At 40.7% G+C, this 24,304-nt stretch overlaps 1 protein-coding gene across 5 annotated transcripts in view; it reads right to left on the bottom strand.

Annotated features, from left to right (window-relative positions):
* The window catches only part of DLG2 (discs, large homolog 2 (Drosophila)), a 2,340,373-nt gene that overhangs the window by 197,924 nt on the left and 2,118,145 nt on the right, over positions 1-24,304 (bottom strand). Inside the window, exon 1 of one of the 5 annotated variants that reach the window (XM_010853195.1) lies at positions 19,469-20,023. The exons of the other annotated variants lie outside the window; for them this stretch is intronic. The gene's annotated coding sequence lies outside the window, so the exon portion shown is untranslated. Of the gene's footprint in view, positions 1-19,468; positions 20,024-24,304 lie in introns of those variants that run through there. 5 annotated transcript variants of the gene reach the window in all.

The following is a 24,304-nucleotide window of genomic DNA, read 5'->3' as shown; positions in this document are numbered from 1 at the left end:
CCAGAGAATTACTTCTCCCAGGTTTTGCTTTTCTTCTCATAGTCTTACTCATCCAGTTTGGCCTGTCAGTGAGGCTCCGCCTTTCACTGTACACCAAAACCCTGTGGAGCAAGAATTACCCTCATCTTATAGACAGGGAAGTTGAGCAGAAAGGCTGTTAGTCATTGACCTGGGGTCTGACAGACACTCTGGCTCCAGAGTCTGGCCCTTGAATCCACATACTGAAGATCGGGGCTGAACCTCTCCCTTCTCCAAATTCTTGAAGACTCCCGTCAGTCAGGATGACTCCATGTTACACTGTGTGGATCTATATTGTATTGCATTGATCTTACACTAAACTGTATTGATATGTAATTGTTTTCTATATGTGGCCAATTTGATTGTAAACTATTTAAGAGATCCTGCCCGTCCTTTTCCTTTTGTGGCCTTGAGTGTGCCCCCCTCGGTGCTGGACTCATTATTTGCTAAAACCTACACTGGAAGCTCTCAGACTGGAATGTCTGCTCAAGTGGAGCCAGAAGATTCCTATAATTCCAGCCTAATAGGAGAGTTCTCCAAGGCTAGCCAAAGCCTTCTATTACTCCCTGCTCCTATCACTCTGTATTCTCTTCCACGAGCACATCTCTTCTCCATTCAGCTACCATCTCCACCCCACATTTCTCCTCTTTAAAGACTTTAATTCACCTAACTTTGCTACATGCTTCCTTCTGGATGTTCTTCAGACATCTGCATGTTAACGCTGAACTCATACCTCCAGAAATGTGTTCCTGTGCCTGGAATCATGGTGGACCATCTAGTTTCCCAAGTTAAGAACATCAGCAGAATCAGCTTTTGAACTTTGAGTCAAAGGTATAAGGTTAAAAGTTACTACTAATAAAAAACCATCAGGAACATATATCAGGCTTACACATTCCACTTTGGTTTTCTAAGTTTGGTCTATATAGTTATCCAAATATGGAAAAGTTTTGTGTCTTCATATGTACTAGATAGGGGGTTCCCTGGTGGCTCAGATGCTAAAGAATCAGCCTGCAATGTGGGAGGCCTGGGTTTGATCCCTGGGTTGGGAAGATTCCCCTGGAGGAGGGCATGGCAACCCACTCCAGAATTCTTGCCTGGAGAATCCCCATGGACACAGGAGCCTGGCAGGTGGAGTCTACAGGGTTGTAAAGAGTCAGACAGGACTGAGTGACTGAGCACAGCACAGCACATGTAGCAATCATTTTTATTTTTGCTTTAAAAATATATATACAGCCCTACTTCCTGTGTGCATATAAGCTTTAATGAGTCAATGACTGAGAAAGTGAGATGCCCTTTTTTCCCCAAAGAATAAATATTTAATTTCTATTAAATAAGATCTGTAAGATCTTATAAGATCACATGTACATTACTCACTGTAATCCTTACAACTATCCTATGAGGTAGGTATTATTACCATTTTATAGATGAGTAGAGTGAGGCCCAGACAAACAAAATTAGTTGCCCAAGTTCACATGGTTGACAAATGACAGCAATAGAATTTAAACCCACATTTGCCCCTAGAGTCTAAAAGCACTCTTTTTACACCATACTATCTCCGAATAAACTAAATCTGTAAACAGAACCTCAAAAATGTGATAATGAGTTTAGATTATTTTTCCTACCACAGATAGACTATTATAAGTCCTTAAAAGTGTTAACTGTCAAGCTTCCAAACTAAGATACTTATGCAAGTATTAGTTATTACTATTATGGTGACTCATATTGGGATTTTACAAAATAAGTACTGTATATCTGAGTAGACTAAGACACAAAAAGATTATTTCTGAGAGTAAATAGAGGCTAACACTTGTGGGGGGGAAAAAAAAAACTTGCAAAACCACGGGGTTTTATTTTGTTTTTTTGAATACTTACTATGTCCTGGGAACCATGGTAGTTGACATTCTTAGAGAAATAAGACACAACCTAGTCCTTAAGGAGCTCTTAGCTCAGTGGAGAGAATACACAAAAATAATAATATGTGAGAACATTGTTCAGGTTCTATGACAGAAGATATTATTAAACAGGTCACAAACAAGCAACAGGCAAACCATGTGTGACCCACAATTATGTCATCTTTGACTCTGTGGTGTTTTCATAAAGATCAATCAAGGGTTAACAGTTAAAAATTGAGAAATTTCATACCAAAATCCATAATTGTGGCTACTCAAAAAGTGAAAAGTCTAATGACACAGAGATCTGATTCCTATTTGTGCTCCATCAACTTGAGCCCAGTGGCTGCTGCCTTTAAGGGTAGTTTGCACATAAATTTGTATATAAGGACCCACATTTCTTTTAACAATTTTCAGGACAGTTACCGAAAGACATTTTCTACCAGGAGTGCATTTGATGTAACATCTCATATTGGTAAGTAACACTGCTCATGTGACCCTCGATAAAGTCATGCACTGACATTTAAGGCGGCATACATAAAAATTATCAAGGCAGTATTGACAGGAAGAGAAAGGATTGAGGTATATAAGTAAGTGTGTGGGTGCAGGTGGAAATGTGGTGAAAGGATACTATCTGACCTCCCTCCCCCCTTCCATTTCTCCCTATACATACACGCCTCACAATTTCTCCAGAGCAGGTATCCTCCCCACTGTGGCTCACAGCTCAGATTAAGAACAAAGGCAACTGCAAGTACTTGAGATAGCTCCCACCCCAGGCTGCACAGGGCACCGCAGAGCTGCCTCAGTCGGGGGTTAAGTGGATTAAGTCTACCATACATTCCTGTATCAAGACAGGATACAAAAGCACAGTGACCTCCTGCTGGAGGCAGATTGAAGGTGACTGGCAAATCCTCAAGACAGAGCAAATGAATTTTTCATGTAAATGAAGACATCAGTGCATGCCCTGACATGTTCATCTCTCATCTTCAAGCCTACAGTGAGGAGGCAATGTTTGCACTTCCATGGGACATTTGTATTTCAATGTATTCGGACTGAGTTAATATAAACTGCTACTGATAAATGTCTTTAAAGATGGTCTATACTATCTACTGAGAAAATATATGTTGTGCAGCATGTCTAAGTGGCCTTCAAAGTCAATACAAACTAAAATGAGGCTCTACACACAAAAGGCAAGCACTGTCAATTAAAACCTCACCCTGTGGCTCCAAAGGCACACTCTCAGCTCTTGTATCTCTCATCTGAATTATCTACCTTGTCAGAAATTTCATAGAAAGGAGACAAGAGTGGGCCAGTGTGGGACTTAACAGAAGGGAACAATTATATCCAAGATATCTCTTCTATGCCTGCCTCTATTAAAAGTGTCAAGATATTTACTAATTTAATCTCCCACAATTAAATGTGAGCCACACAAGGAGACTATTTCATCTCTGTTCACTCCTGTACCTGCAGAACGATTCCTATACAAGGAAGGTGTTTGTCTGGCTGTCATATATTGGTCCTGGGCACCAATCCTTAATCCCCTACCCCAACGCTCCACTGTATCACAGGAGCTAAAAGGATCTCTTGCTAGCAGGATTACAGTCTACACTGTTTCAATCAGTACCTTGCACAAGTTTTGTGATATGGAAGGGTGGTGGCAGACTGGCAGAGGAGTTTGTGCTGCTATGGCTTCTCACAGTTTCCTCAGATCCCACAATTCACTCTGCTGGTCTCCAGCTTCAGGGCTGCAAAGAATCTATGGCCCAGGCAACGGCTTGCTGCAGTTTCTCAGTTTGGATGTATCTGTTCGACTATCATTCCTCCAACCCTTTCAACGATTTCTAAGCACGTTAATACCCTAAATTATATCCCTTTCTGCTTAAAATACGTACGGTGCTGTCTGTTTTCCTGACTGACTGAATATTCCATAAAAATCTGTTACACAATTAAGCAAAAAAAACAACCAACTCAATGGGCAGTAACATCCCTACTTGCAGTTGTAGAATTGAGGCTGTGTGTGCTGTGCTTAGTCGCTCAGTCAACTCTTTGTGACCCCATGGACTGCAGCCCACCAGGCTCCTCCAGGCAAGAATACTGGAGTGGGTTGCCATGCCCTCCTCTAGGGGATCTTCCCAACCCAGGGTTCGAACCCAGGTCTCCCACATTGCAAGCAGATTCTTTACCAACTGAGTCACCAAGGAAGCCCCGGTGGAAGAAGAATTGAGGCTACTAGAGATTTAGAATTACACGGTAATTATTAAATGCCAGAGCTGAGAGTTGAGCCCTAGACTCTAGCAAAAGCGAAGGTGCTTTTGCTTTTTCCATTCAGATGCTGCCCTCAATAAGTATAACATACCATGTTGCTGCAAAACCTTACCTCAGAGGTTAAGACTGTTGTTTTCACTGTTCCTCCTGCTAGTGACTAATGTGGCTAGAAAGTTCCCTATAAATTGGAAGGGTACATTAATTCCCAAGGCAAGCTTTCTATTAAATATATATGAGAGCCAGTAGGATACCCTGTTGAAAATGTGCATTGTATTTGCATTATTAGTGCAGATACTAGGTGTGTGGCACACAGAAGAAGCTTGCATAGTATTGATCGAATGAATAAATGAAAGTTCATTGATTTTCCTTAGCCAGAAGTTCCTTTGCAGATTGTATGCTCTGGTGTTGCTTGGGTCATAAACCACTTGTGGGCTGATAATTCCATTAACCTTACTGCCTGGATCCCTCCCCACTGTTTAGCCAGGAAACAATATCTCCAAGGCTGTTATTTTCCTTGAGTAACCTCAGTTGTCAAGAGCTTTGTTAATTCTGAGGCAGATAGACACAAGAATCTATCCCTACCATTCCAAAATGAAAGATCCAAATGAAAGACTGAGGCCCTAAAAGCTATTAACTCACTCCTGCTGAAACGCAATCGAAAACAGCATTGCACTGAGAATTGAACAGATCTGGATTCTCATATTGACTCCTACCACTTACTAGACCTGAAACCTTGGGCAAGATATTTCTGTGACCTCAGCTTTCTCGTTGATGTAATGGCAGTAGTGATATCTCTAGAGCTACTGAAAGGAAGAACTATTACAGACAGAAGGCACCTGGCACAGTATCTGGCCCGCGATGAGGAGTCAGTGGGCAAACAGCGTTGCCATCATCAATACCAAGAAAGGGTCTGTTGGCACACAGCCAGTCATCTGGCAGGCTGGTCCACGTTAGTCCACAAGACTCTCCAGTCCCAAACAGGCAGCAGTGATATGAAGGAACACTTAGACATTTTTCACACCTACAACTGTACTACCTAGGGAGGTTATATAATTGCAAAGAACTGTGTATCTGTATATTATAACTTTTGTAGGTTTCATGGTGGCTGGTGACTCTGGGTGGGGTAAGAGTGGAAACGGCTGGCACAGAGTGGGTGGAGCAGAGTCGTCACACCTCACCTTCCTTTAAAATGAGATCCAAGATTAGACTCACTAGAAGATTCTGGGGGTGGACAGGTAGAATTGGGTGCCTTTTACATGCCTAGAGGTAGTAGTTAAAACTGTAAGAAAGAATAAGGTCATGGATAGTTTTGGATTAAATGAAGGAAGACCAAAGCACACGTGACCTCAGAAAACTTACCGTAGCCAGTTTCGAACCTGGTGCTTGGCACACAGAACATACTCAATGAATATTTGTTGCATTAGTAAATAATCAGATTGGAAAGTATATCAATCTTCCTTAAAAGGCCTGTGTCCCTCACTTCTTTTATGGTTTAGACTCATTTTGAAAAGCTGAGAATGTGTATTTGCTGAATATTTTGTCTCTCAGTTTGAGAAAGTGTTCTGAAAGCCTATTAATCAGCACTGATATATATTTCTTATTGTATCAAGATCTGGTACGATTTCATTCCTTCTCCAACCACATCTTAACACAATAATCTCATTCCAGCCACATTTACCTTATATTTAGTAATCTTCCAAATCCAGACATACATACACTGGAACTGGCCTGGGCAACCTGGGATGCAGGGTCAGCTTTATATATTTCCTTTGCATATCTGCCTTTTAATCATTAAAGCTGCATGTATTTATGAGAATAAATAGAGTGAATAAAATATAAACAAAACAAAGGAGATTATATTTTAAAAAAGATCTCTTAAAATAAGCTTTTGTCTTTTTTCCTAAAGATTAGATAACCTTTTCTCAGTGCATCCAGTGAATTTTCAAGGGCATTTCCCCCTCATTTGCCCTTTGAAATGGAATTATTGCCATTTAAAGGTGATATGCAAACTGTCATACCTAAGCGTACTACAGCCTTCTAAGTGTCTGGCATGCAGGCTGACGTACATTGCTGGAGGGCGGAGGACGAGGAGCTGGCATAATTTACTTGTAAACAGAATTCTATTTTCATTTCTGTCAGACCCGAGGTTTGGGTTGAATTTTAGTTTCCTAGTCCCCAGGAGCATATCAATGCCATCTTTACAAATAATTGTCCCAAATATGAAGTTGATCCATATGAGCACATGGCAGTGTGGTCCAAAAATGCAACCAACTTGTCCAAAATTTGTAGGGTCTGTGCTGGAGAAATTAGTGCTGTTTTCACCAGAAGTAGCTAAGTTCCTTCTAGTTGGTCTTGGATCTGTTAAGCAGGTGCAGAAATTTAAAGAAAGAGGGGGGAAGCATGGCCTCTGCCTCCGACTCACTTTACAATCTCCTAAGGAAATGAACTGGGAAAAAAAAAAAAAAAGGAATGATGAAGCTTAAACTGAAGTCCCTGGACGAAGAAGAGAAGAGATTTAAGTGGACAGCACTGGCCACATCTGGCATCATAGATGCGGTGGACACTGAAGCTGGGTACAATTTTCATAGAAAGAGAGGAAGGCCTTCTGACTCATGCACAGAGACACCAGATTATTATTAATAATCTGTACTTGTGCTTTTACTTTTTTCATATTCTGTGCTAGATTCTGAATATACAGAAAGAAACATAATAAAAGACTACACTAAATATCCTATTTCTGAATACTCAGTACTTACTATTGGACACCATGATGGTTTTGGAATACATATTCCTTTCATTTGTGATTTAGTATCAGGAAGTGTATCTATACCACAGAAGGAAGCAAACTCCTTTGTGCTCTCCTACATGCCTGTATTCATGAAATCCTCAATTTGTGTTGTCATAGATGAAGAAATTTCATTTTAAAAAATCAGCAAATTCCATCTGGCCTATGAAACAGATTCTTTAGAGGATATCATGCATGTTTTTACAAATTCATGTCATTGGCTTGCTCCTGAGTGGATAATTAATTATTTAAGAATTCTGAGGGACAGATGGATTCCTTTCTATTGTTAACACATATATTCCCTAAAATTGATTCGAGAAAAAAATTGACTATATAAGCAAATTAATATTTCCAAAAATAGTATACTACTGAGGAGTGATTTAATTAAAATCTTCTCCTTAATACCATAAAAAGGAGGCAGATTTTGTCTTGACTGTTTCAGTTCGATGTGGATCAAAGGCAAGAGCATTGACAACATCACCTGCCAAGCCCCCTTCCATACTTTTTAGAAGTGCAATTTCTATTGATATAAAACAAGCACTTGCAAAGGACCAAAAGAGTGTTCAGAAGGCTGTCACAAGAAAGTTATGAAGGACTCCTCAAAAGTTTTGTAAATTTACATGCAAAAATTAGGGTCTGATAACCATAATTTAGTTAAAACTTTTTTTTTAAAAAGGAAATGCTTTTCTTCATATTTTGTCTCTATGACAACTAAATAGATTTGGAACAGTGCTATCTTATACTAATTAAGGACATGGCCTCACAACATGGACTTCTATGAGGATTAAATGCAAATGTGTGAATTATCTAGTTTCAATTAGGCTGCTGCATTCCTGGCTTGCAGTTGTGAGCAAACACTGTTTTGCATAAAGAACATGAATTGAAAATTGTTTCTTAAGAATTAGATAAAACTAAGGGAAATGAAAAGGAGCCCACTGCTTGTATCACACACATTGATGTAGAACCTGGAGGTCTGTATCCACTCATTTATCTTTCCATCCTTCTGTCCGCCATCACTGAGCCCCTCCTGTACGCCAGGCAATGGGAGGACAAATAAAAATGTCTGTCCTTACTAATGAGCTCCCTCTGGTGATGGTGACCCACGTAAACATGATAATTACAAAACATGCCCAGAGCATCTGGATTATAACGAGATGAAACCCACTGGTGGCAGGGTTGGGGGCGGGGGTGGGGAAACAGAAGAATGTCCTCTGGGAAGATACAAACAACCTAATGCTTATTTGTTTATATTTTATTTATTGTTTATCTATATCCCTACTCATTTTCCATCTCATGTTATTTTGATGGAAATTGTTTCACCTGTGAATATGTCAGTATGTATATCTAAAAGATAAGGACCTGTTTTTAATATTACCACAATATCATTATCACATCTAAAATATTACCAGTAACATCACCAAATATCCAATTGGTATTTATATTTCCAACTGTCTCATAAATGTCATGAATTTTTTTTTTAGTTTGAATCTGGATCCAATATGTTTACTGATAACAATTAGTTGATTCATCTTTTAAGTGCTTTTCCTATATTTCTTTTCTCCTTGTTACTTATTTGTTGAAGAAGTCTGACTTTTAAAGGATGAGTGGGAGGGACGTTCAAGAGAGAGGGGATATATGGTATACTTAAAACTGATTCACATTGTTGGGCAGCAGAAGCTAACACAACATTGTAATGTGATTACCCTCCAATGTAAATATATATATATATCTGATGATAAACCATAAAGGAAAAGAATATTAAAAAAGAATGTATATATGTATAACCGAATCACTTTGCTGTACAACAGGAATTAACATTGTAAATTGACTATCAGATCAGATCAGATCAGTCGCTCAGTCGTGTCCGACTCTTTGCGACCCCATGAATCACAGCACGCCAGGCTTCCCTGTCCAAAGGAAGCCACGAGGGAAGCCCAATAATAAAAAAAATAAATAATAAAAAAGATAAAAAACAAACAAAAAACCAAACAACAAAAAAAGGATGAGTGGGGTTAAGATAAAGGAGAAGGGATTAGGGAAAGCAGTTTAGAAAAACGAGTTGCCAGGAACAAAAAATACTACAAAGACATTGAGGTCTTCCTTGCTTTCCTTAAACACAAACTCTGTGATCATCTTCATTTCAGAAATACTGCTCAGTATACACTATCTCCTTTGAATATTCATTGGAAGGACTGATGCTGAAGCTGAAGCTCCAGTATGTTGGCCACCTAATACAAACAGCTGACTCACTGGAATAGTCCCTGATGCTGGGAAAGATTGAGGGCAGGAGAAGAGGGTGTCAGAGGATGAGATGGCTGGATGGCATCACTGACTCACTGAACATGAGTTTGAGCAACTCCAGGAGATAGTGAAGGACAGGGAAGCCTGGGGTGCTGCAGTCCATGGGGTCACAAAGAGTTGGACATGACTGGGCAACTGTGTGACTGAATGACAAACACTATCTCCTTTCAATGCCCTTCTCCATGTGGCTAGTAAACTCCTACATCACCTTCAAGGCTCAGCTCCAGAAATTATTCTCAACTTCTGAATGTCACTGTCTCCATCCTCCCTAACAGGATGTATTACCTGGTATCTATCAATCAACCATGTTAGATGCTGGGCAGGAAAAGATAAATGAAATCAAATTCCTGCCCTCAAGAAATTCATTGGGGGATATTTTTGGCAAGAAAGACAGTAATGTTACACTCTGGCCTCTAAATGTACATTTCCCCGTATAATTCAGTCATAGCAAGTATGTGCTCATTGCTGTGTAAGGCATAAGCTTGAAAGCAGTCAGAAAAAGTTAGATTTGCTATAAAATCATTAATAGTCTTGCTCTTTCAGTTTTGATTTAAAGATAGAAAGCATGACTTTGTCAATGGGCTAAATGTGCTTTATTGTTTTTTCTAAGGTTCCTATCTTATGCAAAGGTTGTAGGAAGACTAATACTGGAAGATTAGACAATCAAATTGTAATGAGTTTAGCTGGTTCTCTATGGCTCACATTTCTACTTTTTATACAGCTGTTGAAGCAACCGAAGCAAACAAGATAAAAATGTATTACCCAATCATAATTGTAAATGATGCTCTTGATGATGGAAAGCCCAGAACACTCTTTCATTCACTTCAGGGCTGTCAGTATTTCCTTGGGTTTGCACATTTTGGCCTTTACAAGTAAAAATAAATGGTCTTCATATTCACCATGCCAGCACCTTATACAGTGTCTTGCATATAATGGACAGGATGAATGGGCTTTCCTGCCACTTTGTAGCTGTGTGATCAAGTCTTACATTCTCCTCTCCTCCCAGACTGCAGTTATGAGAGGTAAAGGAGATAGTGTGTGCAAAGCGGCAATAAATACATGAGAGATTTAGTTATCATTTGTTAAATAAATCAATGAAAAAATTGAATATTTTGCCCTGTCCTTCATTCCTGTCCTATTCAAATTCCTGGCCAATCTCTCCAGACAACCTCAAATAATATCTCCTTTATTACTGCTTTAAAAATTATACAGGGCTATCTCAAACATTTTAGCACATAATTGTACATTGTTTCTGTGTCTGACTGTTATTCTCCTCCATTGTAGCCACAAGCTTTTAAAAAATAAGATGGGTCTTACACAGAAGTGATGTCAAAATATTTAACACCTAACTCTTTGGTTAATCTTTAGCTAATCAATTAGCTCTTCAGCTGCTCAATCAAGGCCTGGGAAAGGAACTGGAGTTGGGAGTAGTTTAAAGCAGCTGGGAGGGGGAAAAGCTATTTACCAAGAAGACTATAAGCATTTCAACAATTTAAGAACCAGGAGTTCGGTGTGTAGTCTGAATGTCAATACCGGTCTCCTTGACACCTCTCTAGCATCCCCTATTTGTTAGAAACTCAAAACACTTACTAATGAGGTGAGATATTCAGCCCAGAAACAGTTTATCTTGCTATTTCTCTACCTGCATAAGGAAACCTCAAAACTAAACAAAGAAGAGTTTATCTGGTTTGTGCTATGAGAAGTAAAGTCGTGTCATGGGATAATGGCACCTTTTCATTCTGGGATGACGTATGTGCTTACACAATGGAGTATTACTCAGCCATTAAAAAGAATACATTTGAATCAGTTCTAATGAGGTGGATGAAACTGGAGCCTATTATACAGAGTGAAGTAAGCCAGAAAGAAAAACACCAATACAGTATACTAACGCATATATATGGAATTTAGGAAGATGGTAACGATAATCCTGTATACGAGACAGCAAAAGATGTATAGATGTATAGAACAGTCTTTTGGACTCTGTGGGAGAGGGCGAGGGTGGGATGATTTGGGAGAATGGCATTGAAACATGTATATTATCATACATGAAACGAAATCGCCAGTCCAGGTTCAATGCAGGATACAGGATGCTCGGGGCTGGTGCACTGGGACGACCCAGAGGGATGGGATGGGGAGGGAAGAGGGAGGGGGGTTCAGGATGGGGAACACATGTACACCCATGGCAGATTCATGTCAATGTATGGCAAAACCAATACAATATTGTAAAGTAATTAGCCTCCAATTAAAATAAATAAATTTATATTAAAAATAAATAAATAAAAATCAACATTAGCCATCACCCTTCCACTATTTTTAGTTTATTCTTGCTCTGCACCGAAGAGCTGTCTTTTAAAGAAGAAACCGGTGCCCTGGGGAGCATTTCCTACATGATCACTGCTGCCTTCTTTAACTCGGGCATGTTTTCTGAATAAGTCTCTGGTTCCCCACTCACACAGCTGGGCTGTGACCAGCGCCACGCTTGGCTTCATGTTTTCTGAACAGATTTGCTGCACCAGAAGCAAATGGCAAGAGAAAATAAACTTTGATTCCTTTTGCTGCCATTACTGAATGTTCTTTGGAAAGAAGCTAGAGGAATGAGTATCTAGGACCACGCTCACTAGGTAGGTGGGTTGACAGCATTTAACAACCTTCATGATATAAAAAGAGAATGTTTTATGATTGCATTTAGATGCCAGAAAATTGTGAACAGTATGAGCACACTTCCTATGGAAAGTAAATAATAGTCTTGTCACTCCTGTGCTGCAAAACTGAAAAAACAATCCAAAACATGGCTAATTAAATCTGGAGTCAGGAGTTTTAGTAAAAACTGTTACCAAGCCCACCTAGTACAATTTTATATACAGGAAGTATTTTACTTCTTCAATGGAAAGAAAAAGTGAGTATTGCCTAAGGCTGAAGAACTAAAGAAAGAATAAATTATATAAACTATGAATAACACAGACACCAAAATTTAATCTAATTTTGCTATGGAGCACTGATATTTTGCTAACAAATATTTTAGTCAATTTCATTCTCAGTGAGATAATATACCACACAATTAGCAAGTAAGCGCATCTGCCCTCACTTGTCTTATGCTTTTGTTTTGTTTTTGTCTCATACAATTTTTTGGCATCAGAAATTTCATGATATCAAAATCTAAATAAATCTGAGGCACTGAGTGAGCCAAACTTCTTGAAAAGGTCTCACAAAAGCAAAAAAAGGAGAAAAAAAAAAAGATGACAATGGTGTTGTCTAGCTGTAAAGTTCTATAATTTTGAAACAGGGGATGAATTCTAAGGTTCATATCGAATTGACTTCAAATCTGTACACACATTGTAAAAAATAATGATATGACTGTGGCTCTGCTTAAAACCCAACTGTTATTATCCAATAACAACAGGTTTTGGTGAGACTGATACATCAGGTTTTCTATTAATTATACCACTGGTAAAATTGCTTCTAGCTGGCAACTTCTGCAATAGTGTCAATGTGAAAATAAACAGAGAGTTAAACAATTACCTGGTTAGCTTTTGTGACTGCAGAAAGCTTTTTCCTCTGCCTCAAAGCCCTTGCCTCTTTCTTATTTTTTGGTAAACCCTTGCTCATCGTGTCAGTATTTAAAGGCACGCACCATCGTACGCTTGGCCTTCTTCCCATTCGGCACTACACTAATTCTAGTGGACATCTGTACACTGTGTGCTGTACTATCACAAGTTGAAGACCAAGTATCATTCCACCATCACCACGATCCCCTGCTGTTTTCTTTCTTTTTTCTTTTGACCACACTGCATGGCTTATAGGATCTTAGTTCCCCAAGCAGGGATTTAACCCAGGCCCCCACAGTGAAAGTGGACAGTCCTAACCACTGGGCAACCAGGGAATTCCTCACTATCCCTTGCTAACAGTAACAGCTGCCAGACTTTGTTTTGAGACTTGTCAGGTCAGAGGGAGTCTGCCTTTATCCTGTTTAACATTCACAAAGGGCTGGTGATTTGGCTTTATGGTCATGGGTAAGCCAGTCCATTCAAAGTGAACTTTAGGGACCATTCTCAGGCTCACTTTCTGGCTGGGTATGACTAAGAAAACAAGCTGTCCAGGAGCCACTGGCAACCATTCTGGAACCATGAGGGCAGTTAGGGTTAGGATACAGATAACCTCAATACAGGCAGCATGTCAAAACCCAAAGAAACAGATTTCTTGACAGATCTGTGAGCCATAGGATCAGACCTCTGAGGCTGTTTTTACTGCTGTACTTTTGGGTTACAATCACCAATACATTTCCTTTATCGATCAAGCCAGTTTGAGTCATGGTGCCTGTTCCTTGCAACAGAAAGCAACCTCAACTGCTCTTGTTATGGCGCAGTAGGGATCACACTGTGTTACAACTGTGGGCTCATGTGCCCAGTCCTCTTGGATTATAAACACAGTGAGCCCAAGGATTACGGCTGTTGCTTTTTGTAATCTCAGCACCTAGCAGAACATCCGGCAGTAGTCTATGCATACGAACTGATTAATAACTGACAAATAAACAAGCAAACGAGTATGTAAAGCAAGCTAATCCAGGTTATTCCAGCCAAAAAGCACCTCTTTCCCAGTATTTTATACTTTAAAAAATGTGACTGGAGTCCTCCTGGACATCCACAGCATATTTATAACCATTTTCTATTCTAATTCAGTTCCCTAAGAGTGCTTTTTCTCCTTTTTCCTCCTAATTACATAAATAATACATCTCATTGCTGCTGCTGCTGCTGCTAAGTCGCTTCTGTCGTGTCCAACTCTGTGTGACCCCATAGATGGCAGCTCACCAGGCTCCCCCGTCCCTGGGATTCTCCAGGCAAGAACACTGGAGTGGGTTGCCATTTCCTTCTCCAACGCATGAAAGTGAAAAGTGAAAGTGAAGTTGCTCAGTCGTGTCTGACTCGTAGCGACCCCATGGACTGTAGCCCACCAGGCTCCTCCATCCATGGGATTTTCCAGGCAAGAGTACTGGAGTGGGGTGCCATTGCCTTCTCCACATGCTCATTACCAAAGTTCAAATGATGCATAAAGCATAAAAAATAAAAAGATGATGGGATTACCATCACCCAAGGCATACTCTATTAAAAGTTTTTAATTCAGAGGTTAAATGACAAATTTTGTTTTGTCCTATTTCTACTTGTCAAATGTGAACAGACATTAGTCATCAGAGAATCATAGGTTTAACTTCTGTATTTTCAGACTGGGGGAACATTTGATGTAGGCATACTACGTGCTGAGTTTTTACTGTGCTAGATGCTTTCACGTGGATGAGGGAATAGCTGTTTACCAGGACACGAGTTGTCTCATTTTTGTTTTCCCAACAGCCGTGCTTTATAGCTAAGGAAAGTAAGGTTGCCAGATTTGGTAGTAGAAAATATGTCCCAGGTTTGGGATGGGCATGTACACACTGCTATATTTAAAATGGATAAAAATAAATAAATAAATAAAATAAAATAAAATGGATAAGCGACAAGGACCTACTGTATAGCACAAGGAACTCTGCTCAATGTTATGTGGCAGCCAGGATGGGAGGGGAATTCAGGGGAGAATGGATACACGTATATGTATGGCTGAGTCCCTTCCCCGGTCACTTGGAACTATCACAACATTCGGCTATATCCCAAAACAAAGTTTTTGATTTTTTTTTAATGGGGGGGCACCCGAAATTAGCACGAACTCTCAGAGCAGCTACAGTTTCAAATGGCATATGGACAAATGGCAGTTTTAATCCAGCTGACCCTAACGTCACCTTCCAAAGTCAGTCTATGCCTCTGAACTAGAAAAGAGACCAATGTCTGGCCTTGATGGATCACGTTGCAGTCAATTCCAAAATGGAACCTGAAAAGCTTTTAGTCTGAGATCTCCATAGATTTGACCACTTTCTTGTTCAAATGACTTCTTTTGGTTTAATGGGGAAAGGTCAAAAGCAAAAATGAAAGCCCCACAAAACCAACCCACTGGAGTTTTAGCTTCACTCCTCTGAAGTACAGGTAAACATTCTTCAGTGCAGCGTAGGACTATTCCTAACATTCCGGGGGCCCAAGGTAAGAATACAAGTACAGTATGGCAGAAACCAACACAACATTGTAAAGCAATTACCCTCCAATTAAAAACAAGTACATTTTTAAACAATACATTTTTTAAAAAAGCAAAAAACAAGTCAAAGCCCCCGGACCTGGGCCAGCCCCTCTTCTTTTCGATAGTTCCTTCCTGCACCACAAAAGGCCTTTTGTGCGGACGTGTGGCTATCCCAAGTCCAGTGATGATCAACAAAATACTACTCCCGGCCTCACCCCTAAGCCCATGCCAGTAGCAAATGCACGGATTTCCTCACACCCAGGGGTGGGCACACAGTACGACCCTTGGAAATGGGCTCAGGATTGTTTAGGGAAGAAATTCTGGGATCCTATTCACCCCGAATATGGGCTAGAAAGCAAGCTCCAAATGGACCCAGCCTCTTGCATCAGAGACTCCTCTCAAGTCAGAGGAATGCTGTCCAGGTCAAAGGACAATATTAATTCAGAGTAACTTTTAGATCTTATCTTGAATTTGTTAGATATTTGAACTTCTAAAATTCCATGCCTTTTAATACTAAATTTTATACTTTGGTGAGAACTATAAAGATGGCTCAGGAAAATGTGACCTTGATTAGTTAGCACAGACCAAAAATGAGAGTAATGAAAGTCTCCGACTTCATTTTTTATACCCCCTGAATTCTGACAGAGGGTTAGATACATGGGGAGGAGTCAAGGCAGTTATAGGGCCAAGATTCCAAAACGGAGTCGTGTAGCACTAGGCAAGTCCTACTGAATCTTCTTACCAAGGTGGTTACAGTATAGATTCTAGAAGCAGACATGTGTGAGTTCAAATTCTAAGTGCTGCCATAAGACAATTTATTTTTTTAACTAATTTTTTTTTAATTGAAGGATACTTGCTTTACAGAATTTTGTTGTTTTCTGTCAAACCTCAACACGAATCAGCCATAGGTATACATATATCCCCTCCCTTTTGAACCTCCCTCCCCATCCCAACCCTCCAGGTTGACACAGAGCCCCTGTTTGAGTTTCCTGAGCCACAGCAAATTCCCATTGGCTATTTTACATATGGTAATGTAAATTTCCATGTTCCTCTCTCCATATATCTCACCCTCTCCTCCCCTCTCCCCGTGTCCATAAGTCTGTTCTCTATGTCTATTTCTCCATTGCCATAAGCCAATTTAAATCAGTATTTAAATAAACTTTTCTCTAATCTCATTTCCTAATTTGATATTGAGAAGCAAGATAGTACCTACTCAGTGGAGTCATGATGTGGAGTACATGAGAAGAAGCAGGTAAAACATACAGCGCAGTGTCTGGTATAATAAATGATACCTACTGTTATAATTAGTAGTTTAATGCAATGTCAGGGTCAGAATTATGGCCTATTCATTGTTTGGTAAATAACTTAGAAGGCTATGATACATTATCTGGCATCAGCTTACCGCCATGCTCCACATTTGAAATCAAGTTTATTCTTTGAATAAGTATGTAAAGACATTAGATATCATTCTAAGAATCAGTGAAATGGGAACTGAAAGGTAATAATTATGTTTACTAGGTTTCCAAAATAAAACAAAAAAATCATCTGACAGAAGTATATCTTGCTAACAAGAAAATTTTTATAATCTTCCTTTTTAATGTGCATATGTCTTTCAAAATCAACATCAAAATGAACATATATTTTACAAAATTTGACATCTAACCATAATGACTACCTCTCACTGGGTCCCCTTTGTATCAAAGAGTGTACTGTTGGTAACATGTACATAACATCACCTTTCTGGCATCATCTTCCTGACCTCCCTGACCCCATTTTACAGATAAGGAGAGTGAGGTGGCGACCACAGTGACACAAAGCCCCTGCCCTTTCCATTTGCTAGCTGCTGAAGCCAGGTCTCAGAACAGCTCCTGTAAACCTCTCCCCTTTCTACCCCCTACAACCTTTCTCAGAAATCATGTGTCATGCAGGCAAAATGTTCATACCTCTTTGGCTTTTAACCCTTTTTTAAGAGACAAGTTTTTTGGTGTGTATGTGCTCTCTCAGAAGGTTCTTATTATAGTCCATATTTGTCTTCCTGTAAATTTAATTGAGAATAACTCAAGCTAAATTTTCTTTTGTTGCTATTAAAGGAGCTGATTCCTGGTGGGTGGAGATGAAAAAATCACCACCAAATGAGAAGAAACTCAGTTTATGGAAATTAGTTCATTTGCTTATTTCTCCATAAAACCACACTGAATCAAAACCCAGATACTGCTGCAAAATAAACCAGGGGCTCTGGTAGGAGATTTTTAAAAATACAGTACAGTAAAATTCAATGTACAATATATTGCAAAGGTACTTTACAGCCATGTTCTTGGCATTAAGATACATTAACACTTTTAGGAACATTCAGCTATGTGTCCTGATCTTTACAAAGCATAGTGTGCTGATCAAACCATCAAATACAGATATTGGTTTATACCTGCAATAATTTGCTGAATTTCCTATCTTGATCATTACTGCTGTACTCCGGAGGTTTTGAACTGAACATAAGACAAAAAAACATTTTACAGACCCCTTGTGGGGCAGCCGTTTGTAAATTAGAAACCGAGTCTCAGGTTACACACCCCTAAGTGCCAACCACAATACATCACTCCTCTGCTCTTTGAGCAGAACTTATTCAGAGAAATGGAAAATATGGAAAAGCTATTTATGGACAAAAGAAGTATGCCTGGAAAATGTGTTCCTGAAAAAAAAGGTACATTCCATATTCCAAATTTGCCAAGTTTTGGGTTTTGGTGCAATCAGAAAGTGTGCTAGGAATGGAGAAACAACTTTATTTGAAGTACAGTGGTACTGGTGACCAAAATATTTATCAGGAAAAAACAAAAAGCATGCTGAGGGGGAGGATGCGTACTTTTTATCAAGGCAATGCTAAAACGAGTTGCTTTCCTTGAGGATAAAGAGGACATTTCTTTTCAGATCTACAGATTCCACATCTAAAGAGAAAGTGCAATTATGCATAAAGTAAATGCTTTGGACAGACAAACCGTTATGGGTCCAGAAGACAGTAGCTCCTTGCCAGTGAAATAAAGCAAATGTCAACAAGCCAGACACACTTGAAACATTCAGAAAAATGTCTTGCTATTCCTTTCCATACATAATACGCCATATGACACCACAGTTAAATCTGCTACTGCAAAAAAAAAAAAAAAAAAAGTACATCAAGCTGTGGTTTCCATGAGATTTGGACAGAGGCAAACAACACGGCAGAAAGGAGTCCGCGATGGTACAGGTCTCCCTTCTTTCCTTCTGAGGAGGAAATGACTGCCTACAGCTAGCTGACCAGGAGTTAGCGCTCACCCTGCCCGGAGCCAGGATCTGGAGTGTACCCAGATGCGGACCAAAACGCAGCTTCAGGTAATTATTAACGGGAACAGGAAACTAGAGAAAACAGTCCCAAGTTACACAAATACAACGGTCCTGCTCTCTGCATTCGTCTGTCCTGCGGGTGGGTTGTATAGCTCTTTCCATAACGATCCAGTCTGTTTTTTCCCCTCCTTCTCCCACATCACCAACAGGCATGCCAAATGCAAATCTGCTCACATTCTGATCCCATTCCGGCAAAAACACAGGGACTACCACCATACTGAGTTTCACAATAATCTCCACAATGACAATTATTCACAGCCCCTCAGTTCTGTTCACACAAAAGATTGCAATTTGAATCTTGCCTTGCATAGGTTCAGCTCTATCGGAGCTGGTTACCAGGCAAACTGTGTTTTAAGAATCACCGACTGCTGGGGAGGGTAAGCTGGGGGGTAGGGATGGACAAACCGCCCTGTACATACCTCCTTTTGGCAGCTAGGCAAAACAATTTCGTGACAAAGAGACTTGTTCTTTTCAAAGCTCACCCAACAAATGAAACTGACAGAATGAAACCTGAGAAACTTTAGCAACCAAAGAAAGCAGCCTTCCAAGGATCAAGGTGAATAATTGATTTGTCGGCTTTTGTTTCATCTTTTAAGCTATTTTGCTCATTAAATAGAACTGTGGAATTTGTCAGAAGCCCAAACACTGACACACACTTCTGACAGCAAGTGCATATTTCAAACTACAGATTCATTTGCCAAGCTTATTCAACAACGATTAGCTGCAAAGCCGGGGAACTTACCGAGCACAAAATTATTGGAACAAAGCAGGGAGGAGGCAGAAGGCACCAAAGGCAGCTTCTCCGTCTCGTTGGTGCCAGGTTCTCCTGTCTGCCGTCCAGTTCACACTTGCCTTTATAACTAAGACTCCGGCAGAACTCACTAGCGAAACCTGATGAATTATAAAACAGCCCCTCCTAGACTCTCATATTTTACATCACAGGGGGTGACCACGCAGCATCCTCTCTCCCTGGGTACATATATTTCCTTGTAACTCATCCCGATAAATATATCAGCCTTAAAAGCAGTGACAGTAATTGGTGTTTGGGATGTACCAGCACGAACCAATAAGATGCTTTCCCACCATCCGTACAGCACCCCCATCCTCCACTCGAGTTCCCCCACACCTTGTTAAGGTGGATCCACCCAACCCAGTGGGGGTAGGCAACCATGGCAAAATGTGGAGGAAAGCCCGTGAGTCTCCGATGCCTACACGACAAGGCATAGTACTCAGGTTCAATTCTCATAACAGTTCTGTAAAGACCAGCACTCATATCTGCACAGCCCATCACAGCACACCAAACACTTTGCTCTCCCTGAGAGAAGGGCTCTGCAGAGCCCCTCAGCAACAAGGAGAGTTCAGCAGTGCTACAGTGTAAATGAGCCATCAGAGAAGTTAAGTGACTCTGTCCAGTGCTCCTAGAAATGGAAGCTGTTAAGAGGCCCTAGAGGTTCGGGAGTTCAAGCTGCCCGCTGTGCAGATGAGGAGTCCGTAAGGAAGAGAGAGAGAGAATGACTTGCGCAGGTCACACGGTTTCCAAGTATGATTCCAGCCTGACCCCAAACCCAGGTCTTCTGATGTTAAAACTGCCTTTCTATCCTACCGTGCTACCTCTAGAGCAAAGAAGCCCTGAAAACGGGGAGAAGGGCAGAAATCAGAAACAGTCCCATTGATTGGCCAAAAATCATTAACAGGCAGGCAGCACGGAGGAGCAGTATCTGAGCTGTTTCCTCACTGACAAGGTCGGTATAACTTCTCTAGGTTCACTGAGTATCAACACCAGAAATCATGCTTTGATAATAATAGCTATTATTGAGCACTTCTCATATGCCAGGCACTTAGTTTTAGTGCTCAGGCTCATTTAATCTTTATTTAATCTTCAAAATATTTCTATGAGGTAGGTATTATCATGAACAACATATTTCAGATGAAAAAAAAACCTGAGATTCAGAGAGGTTAACACATCTGAGTAGGATACCAGCTGCTAAGTGACAGGGCTGGAATCGACTCCAGGCAACCTGGTTCCAGAGCCCACGCTCTTAAACATATCCTCCCATCCCAAGTAGTGTTTCACATTCAACTGTAGGGGCAGATGGGCATGTGAGCAGGTTTACTCACTATGGCCTTTAGTAGAAATTAGAGAAAGAGCATAGGTTTAGGGACCCAAGAGCCTTATGCTTACACCCTAGCTTTGTCACTGATTTATAGCACCATGGGTGCTTTATCTGTAAAAATGGATATGTTAATGTTTACCTTGCATGATTAAATACATCAAGAAAACATAGTGCCTGAAAAAAACAAACAAACAAAAACCAACCAAACAAAACAATCAAGAAGAAGAAAATGCAGTGCCTGGTTATAATGCATACTCCCAAAAGTACTGGTTATTATTCTTACCATACTTCTTGTTGGAAAATGGATTTCTGTCTCATTTCTCTTTAAACTGTCTTTTCCCATGTAAACTATTTTCCAAGGAGTATTCTGTTAAGAGGGCTTCTGTGGTGGCTCAGAAGGTAAAGAATCCACCCCCAATGCAGGACGTTTGGGTTAAATCCCTGGATCGGGAAGATCCTGTGAGAAGAGAATGGCTACCCACTCCAGTGTTCTTGCCTGAAGAATCCCGTGGACAGAGAAGCCTGGCGGGCTACAGTCCATGGGGTCGCAAAGAGTCAGACACAACTGAACAACTAAGTGCATGCGCGCGCGTATGCACGCGCGCACACACACACACACACACACACTGTTAAGACTGTGAATCTGCCAGCCTGTGAAAAAGTGGAAACGACACCAGACAGATCTATCACCCAGACTGAAGAGCGTCCCCAGGAACATGAGGGCTTTTTGCCTGAGTGGCAGGCCCGGGGGCCCTGTTCTGGGCTACCTGTTCATCTCCCTGGCTTCCCCTCCGCTTCACTTCCGCCTTTAGTCAGATGAGCTCACCAGCCCAGGAAAGCACACATAACCGCACATTGGTATCCACAGGGAGACCAACCTGGCTCCCTCTGCCCGCTTCAGACAGGCACCTGCCACATAACAACAGGGCTCTACGTCTACTGCCATTGGGTCAAGCCATGCCAAGCAATAAAAAGGTCCTGTCTCTAAAGTTCCACTGCAAACTCCTGTCCTAATTTAGTACAAGCCATGATTTGGTCACCTGTCAGGTCCCAACCTGGTGAACTTATCCATATAAGAGATTACTATCTCCAAGGCATGCAATCAATGTTCCCTGAGGGACATCAGTGTTAGCCCTCTGTGGGACAAGGTGATGCTATAATCTTCCAGGCTATTCAGGTATAATATGAGAGATTTCCTTAGCTCTGTTTCTAAAGAGTGTCTGAGTAGCCAACTTAATTTACTAATGTATGCACCATTCTCTCTGTTTTATCCTCTAAGCATATTAATAGAGGATATGGAATACAAGTAGATGAGGTGCCCACTCTTTTCATGACCATAATACTGGACACTGTAGGATCAGAGGTATGCAACATAATCAGGAGCTCGGGGGAGAGGGACTTGAATTTCTAAACATGTATAAACACCATGTGTAGCAAAGAATAAATGGTAACTGTGATTATAAGATAAAGGGTTACTTCAAATATTATTATGTGGGAAGACTCTTGAGAATCCCTTGGACTGAAAGCAGAACAAACCAGTCAATCCTAGAGGAAATCAAATATTCATTGGAAGGACTGATATTGAAGCTGAAGCTCCAATACTCTGGCCACCTGATGCCAAGAGCCGACTCACTGGAAAAGACTCTAATGCTGGGAAAGATTGAAGGCAGGAGGAGAAGGGGTAACAGAGGATGAGATGGTTGGATGGCATCACCCATTCAATGGACAGGAGTTTGAGCAAGTTCTGGGAGATGGTAAAGGACAGGGAAGTCCAGGGTGCTGCAGTCCATGGGGTCACAAAGAATTGGACACGATTGAGTGACTTATCAACAACAACAATCTACACATGGCCTGATATGGCTTGGTCTACTCTAAATCTTTCCATTATTTTTAGCTTCTTGGTCTACCATGATCCCCCCAAATCCCTTCTAGAACCATTCTCCCCCTGCTGCCTGGCTATTCAACCATTATGACACATCCATGAAAAATCACTATAGATGAGTTTTCATACAGTTTTAAAATTATAACACACTGTTCTTTCCCTTGTCAGTTCAGTCGCTGAGTCGTGTCCAACTCTTTGCAACCCCATGAACCGCAGCATGCCAGGCCTCCCTGTCCACCACCAACTCCCAGAGTTTACCCAAACTCATGTCCATTGAGTCAGTGATGCCATCTAACCATCTCATCCTCTGTCGTCCCCTTCTCCTCCTGCCTTCAATCTTTCCCAACACCAGGGTCTTTTCAAATGAGTCAGCTCTTCGCATCAGGTAACACGTATTCCATCATAACTACCACCCCATGCCACCGATTTCTCCCAGACATAATGAACTGTATGGTGCCTGGAAGCTGTGCCAGTACTTGTGCATATTAGTGACGGTGCTATTTACTGACACATTATGTGCCAGTGATGGGTTAAACTTTACTTGCATCGCTCATTCAACCTTCATAACATTTTGAAGTGGGCTGTACTATTATCTCTAATTTGTAGATGAGGACTTGGTGATTGGAGAGGTTACATGACTTGATAATAAATGGCACAGTCAGAATAATGACTGAAGTCTAAGACTGCAGAGTCTGCTCTCTTAGCTATTATATCCACTGCTTCTAAGAGACTGAGAGAACAGAGAACATAAAATAGAAGTGTCTGTTCCCAGTGTTTTTACATCTTCATATCCTGTTCTCTCCTTAACTTACTTCACTCCGGTTTCACCTTGACCATTCCACCAGAGTTGCTTTTAAGGCAAATAATGACATGCTCACCAAGAGAAGCAATGGCCAGAGTTTACTTGATGTCTTCACAGCTCTTTGACACAGTAACTCTTATCTTCCTTGAGTCAACCACTTTTTAAACTTGGTTCCTGAGACCCCCATGGTTTCCCTCCCACCTCCTTAATCCATCCTTCTCAGTCTCCTCTGCTGAGTCCTTCTCCACTTTCTGATCTTTAAGTTTCTTGTGTCCCAGGGCTCATCATTAATCTCTCTCATTACACTCATTCCCTAGGCCACAACTTCCAGTATTGAGGCTTACGTAATGCCATCTCTGGATTAAAAACTACCACATGTAGATCTCTAGCCCTGGCCTGTGCCCTGAATGCTAGACTTTCATATCCAGTGCATCCCACATCAGAGCATCTCCACTTGACTGTCTAATAGGCTTTCATATTCAAAGTGTCCAAAACTAAAGCTGTGGGTCCCACCCCTCCCATATTTACTGTACTCCTAATATATACCTTTTTTTAAGATGGCAAAATCATTCACCAAGTTGCTCTGGTCAAAAACCCGGGAGTCATTCTTAGTTCTTTTAAAATAAATCTTTATATCCCACATCTTATTCATCAGCAAATGCTGTTAATTCTGTGTTCAAAGTATATCCCAGATCTTTTCTTCATCCTTACTTCTGCTCTGTAGCCTTTACCACTATCATCTCTCACATGTATCTATGCCATTACCTCTTAATTGTTTGT

The sequence above is a fragment of the Bison bison genome, unplaced genomic scaffold (genome assembly GCF_000754665.1).
Source record: "Bison bison bison isolate TAMUID 2011002044 unplaced genomic scaffold, Bison_UMD1.0 scf7180017864324, whole genome shotgun sequence".
Classification (NCBI taxonomy): Eukaryota; Metazoa; Chordata; class Mammalia; order Artiodactyla; family Bovidae; genus Bison; species Bison bison.
This window is presented reverse-complemented; position numbering and strand designations above follow the sequence as displayed.